The sequence below is a fragment of the Cibotium barometz genome, chromosome 31, assembly GCF_041138505.1.
Source record: "Cibotium barometz isolate CiBa-2024 chromosome 31, ASM4113850v1, whole genome shotgun sequence".
In the NCBI taxonomy this organism is placed as follows: Eukaryota; Viridiplantae; Streptophyta; class Polypodiopsida; order Cyatheales; family Cibotiaceae; genus Cibotium; species Cibotium barometz.
In genome coordinates, this window is record NC_141076.1 from 45661448 (window position 1) to 45666381 (window position 4934).

The 4934-nt window shown below is 42.4% G+C and overlaps 1 pseudogene; it reads left to right on the forward strand.

The window, feature by feature from the left end:
- The first annotated feature begins 1461 nt into the window (after nucleotides 1-1461).
- Nucleotides 1462-2852, forward strand: LOC147620925 (uncharacterized; annotated as a pseudogene).
- The last annotated feature ends 2082 nt before the right edge of the window (nucleotides 2853-4934 follow it).

A 4934-nucleotide genomic window follows, 5' to 3' on the forward strand; every position in this document is an offset into this window, starting at 1 on the left:
GAAGTGGGGCATATAAGGTGTCCTCCCCTAGTGGCTCCCTTGACCATTGGGTGGTTGCACAGAGCTATACCAATACTATCCTTTATATAGTGTCATAATCATTTCCAAACAACTCTCCATCCATGGGGTGTGTCTTTCATGTTTGCACATATACCTTAAGGATTTATGAATCCTTTCATAGATATATGTGATCAATAGCCTACCAGCTTAGCATTTCTTATAAAAGGTGTGCCAAGTACCACATCATACAAGTCAATTTATCCAGTAAAATTCATCATCACAAACATGTGGCAATAGTGGAATGACAAGACTTTCATCTTTAGATTTTGCAAAACCCCAATAGGTTGCGACGAACACGGTGCCATCCGCCATCTTTATAATGAGATTTTTCCATTCTAAGGCTGGTTTTTCCCATTTCTCCCAACATTGATTTGTGATTATGCTCACACCTACTCCATCGTCGAGGATTGCAATAGCTTGATAGCCTTTATGCATTACTGGAAGCTTTTTATTTGTGTCATTGCTCTTGTAGCACTTCCCCATTTGGTTGATAGGTATTTGAGCTAGTTTTGGCGATCCCTCCCCTCCTTCAATATCGAATCTAGATTTTGTCAACAAACAAGGGTAATTCTTCCTTGGTTGGAGGGTTGGTTTGCATTTTCTCTTCCAACCCAATCTTTCAAATCATCCCAATCGTCAGGGGTTTTCCCTCAACCATGTCCTAATTGGCATTTTTATCTATGCGAAGAGAAATGTTGTAAGCCTTGCCACATCTCTAGGAGACCATCTTTAACCAACATCACTATCATACCACTCAAGGTCTTGGTTTATCAAGTCAAATAGGGGGTAGTATCCTCTTTCCTTAGCACCTTGGAGAATAAATCACTTTTCTCTTTCCTCAAGGTCTAGATTTATCAAGTCAAATAGGAGGTAGTATCCTCTTTCCTCAAACACCTTGGAAAATAAATCACTTTTCCCTTTATCCTTTGAATCGGTCTCACTCACTATGATCTTGCACAACTCTAGCACTTTCAATTACTATGACTCCCAAATGGTGTGTCCCCTAGGGTAGACTATTTCAGTAGCTCGACTAGCCTGAAGGCATTCCTCAAACATCTTTTCAATTAGGGGGCTCGAGAGGTGGCAAAAAAGGCTAGAGAGAGAAAAGAAACTCCCGAACCAACAAAAAAAGGCCCCTTCTTAGAGAGAGAAAAGAAACTCCCCAACCAATCAGAGAGTTGGAATTGGGTACCCAAGGACTCTTCAGCTCTACAGGATTTTCCTTCTTTCTAACCTCACTGTGAGGGGAATACGTGATGAGAAATCTTGCTCATAAATGCTTAAATCTCCTTCCCACTCAAAAGTAGAGTTCCCTCCAAAACAAACGTTCCCTCCCAAAACGTCTCCTCTTCTTTCACGAGCTGCGTTTTGTGCATCTTCTCTTTCAGTACAGCTCGCCCTATGCTGCCCAGAACATCCTGTAGAATAACCTTGGACAAGTACAAGGAGATGCTTGGAGATACTATTCAGCAAGAGGTAAGACGACGACCCACAAGCTTCGTGGACTCGTATGTAATATTCAACTCCCAGTCAGAATCAGACGAATGGGAGCCCATCAAAGTCAGAATCAGACGAATGGGAGCCCATCAAAGTCAGCCGGTTTTCATGGGTAACCCTTCTCCCTTCACAGAAGGGACCCCACAGGAAGAAAAAGAATGTGTTGAGGGACATCAAGAATCACTGGAAGGCCCGCATCATCTCCTTCAAATCCTTTGACAATAAGGTGTTCGTTGAAGTGCAGCACGTTTACAACAAAAACCAACTAGCATTGTGGAATCACTCGTCATTCCCATCAAACTGTGAGTATAAACGACTTTGCTTTCTTATGTTTGTTGTTGTAACAATGGTATTGATCAAATTTTTTACCAGTCTTTGTAGATATCTTTCCCTCAGATATCTGTGAATGGTAGCCAATCGAGAGCATTACAGGTCTATTATTCGTCTGGCACGCAGAGATGGGAGAAGAAATATACCGGATGAACCAACAGATAAAAAAGGAGGTTTTCTTCTACAATAAATTTTATCAGACTCTTCAACAGGCCAAACATATGGTGCTCTTCTTCACATTTCTCTCCCTCCTTTCTACAGCCAAGAGTGGACAGTGCCATGCACGCAAACAGTTGAGTCTGTGCGGACAAAACTTGCAGCAGCAGACATAAAGAATAACATGAAGGTGACATTCAGGTCAAAAAGGGTGCATGTGAAATGGCTTGTTCCCTTCAATGTTTTTGTTGATTTGTTTCAACAGAGTGCAGCCATGAAGAAGACAAGGACAATGTATACTCTTTCAAAATGTGATGAAATTATCATTCATGATCTCTTTGGAGAAGCCTGCTTGACCAAAGAGGTCTCTACAGGAAGAGAGTTGGTCAAGGCAGAGTTAAACCCTTCATCTGCTTCTTTCAGGTACATCATCAAAATCTTGGAGCTGCATATGACCTTCTCTTTCAGGAGGTATGCACGCGAAGGAACATTGTGGAGAGAAATGGAGCATACAGGTGAAGAAGCAATAATGCTTGCAACAACAGTGTTCTTGAACAACGAGGAGGTAGAAGTGATACAAGTGGAGCGTTCGTGGTCTTTATTTGACGTTCGACAACTTTTACAAGGAAATGGATGCTACCCTGAAGATTTTGGTTTCCTTCACCTCAACAAAGGTATTCACAAGAGAAGAGAAACCAGTCTTACAATACAAAAACTCTCTGAAAACCAGGATGTATTCCACTTAAACATCTCTTCAATATAAACCTTGTTCAAGCATTTTATGTAAGACAATTAGTCACAAACATTTTGGAAAACATGTCTTTTGAATCTTGATTGTATTTCTTTAATTCCGAAAAAATTCTGCTGTGTTTACATATTTTGAAAGAATGCAGTGATGGTGACCTAATACTCTTCAGCTTCATCAGGATGGATATTATGGTAATGAAGGTACACTACAAGTTTGTTGAAATTAACCCAAACTTCCTTGTACATGAGAGCCTGTCTTGCATTTTTTTTTTTGAAGTGGTTATCTCACACAAACGCCTCCAGTACTCAACTTTCCATAGCATTTCTCAAACACAGGCGATAGGAAACACCTACACTTGACCCCCCCAATGGAGACTTTGTTTGGTACGCCTGCTGTCTTTCCTAAAAGTTGCACATCTTTTCCAATTCTAGTATTGTCCCTATAAGCACCCATCTCATTTAGCATGCCTTCAATGTCACGCATGACATTCTTGATGTTAGGCATTGTGATTGCATAGTTTATGTGAAGGCATGTGGCAGCATGGGAGCTACAGAAAAGGGTCAAGAAATACATCATGAGATTGCTAGAAGATGTTTTTTGGGAAGGGATGTTTTGATTGGTAGCACCATGGTGGATATGTATGCCAACTGTGGCTTGCTTTTAAAGGCAGAGGAAGTGTTTGACAAGCTTCCAGTTCGAGATGCAGTCTCATGGAACAGATGCAACTGGAGGGTGTCTCTCCAGATGCTTACACATAGGGTGCTGACGACATCTAATGTAAAGCCTTTCATGCGGGCATCAGCATGTAATGCACGTTCAATTTCCAGAGCCATCACCTTGGTTGATCGTCCCTGCACAAAAATAGCAGCTTCTTTCTCTGCCAGGGAGGCACATGCTTGCAGGGCAATTACACATGTCAACTGGTCTGAACTTGCACCTTCTTCTTGCATGTGTGTATAAATGTAAAGCCCTCTCTCCTTGGCCCTGCTCCACGTAAGCTCAGAGAATCACATTCCATAACACAACAATGCGTGGGAATAGTGCACCGAACACATGCTCTGCCTCAAGAGTGGCCCCACACTTGCCATACATACTGACAAGGGTGTTGCTGACAAAGACATGAGATAAGACACCTTTCCAACAAGCATCAGCATGTAATGCCTTACCAATTTCAAGAGACATTGTCTTGGTCGATTTCCCCTCCATGAAAAGTTCCATCTTTGCAAGAGTGGCACATGCCTGTACAGCAGTCACAAATGTTAGTTGGTCTGGACTTACGCCTTCCTCTTGCATGTGTGTATGTGTGTACAACTATAGAACCATATGTTCTTTTCCCTGCTCAACATACTGACAAGGGTATGGCAGTCCATGACACAACATCATGATGGGATAATGCATTAAACATGCGCTCAGCTTCCACAATTGCACCACACTTGCCATACACACTCACAAGGGTGCTGCCAACAATAACATCCAATGCAAAGCCTTTCCTATGGGCATCAGCATCACCTTCGTTGATCGCCCTTCCTCTAAAAGAGCTTCTTCTGTCTCTGCCAAAATGGCACATGCCTGAATGGTGATCTCACAGATGTCAGGTGATTTGGAATCAAGCCTTCCTCTAGCATCTATAAGTACAACTTTAAAGCCTTCTATCCTTGGCTCTGCTCAAGTTTCAACATATGCTGAGCATCGCATTCCATGTCACATCATGGTGGGATAATGCACCAAATACTTGCTCTGTCTCCAGAGTGGCCCCACACTTTCCATACATGCTCACAAGGGTGTTGCCAACAAAGGCATCAGATGCAAAGCCTGTGCTTCAACAATGTTCCCACACTTGCTATACATGCTCACAAGGGTGTTTCCGAGACAGACGTCAGACACAATGTCTTTCCGACCAGCATCAGCATCTATAAGTACAACTTTAAAGCCTTCTATCCTTGGCTCTGCTCAAGTTTCAACATATGCTGAGAGCATTGCATTCCATGTCAAGCCTTCATCTAGCATCTATAAGTACAACTTTAAAGCCTTCTATCCTTGGCTCTGCTCAAGTTTCAACATATGCTGAGAACATCGCATTCCATGTCACAACATCATGGTGGGATAATGCACCAAATACTTGCTCTGCCTCCAGAGTGGCCCC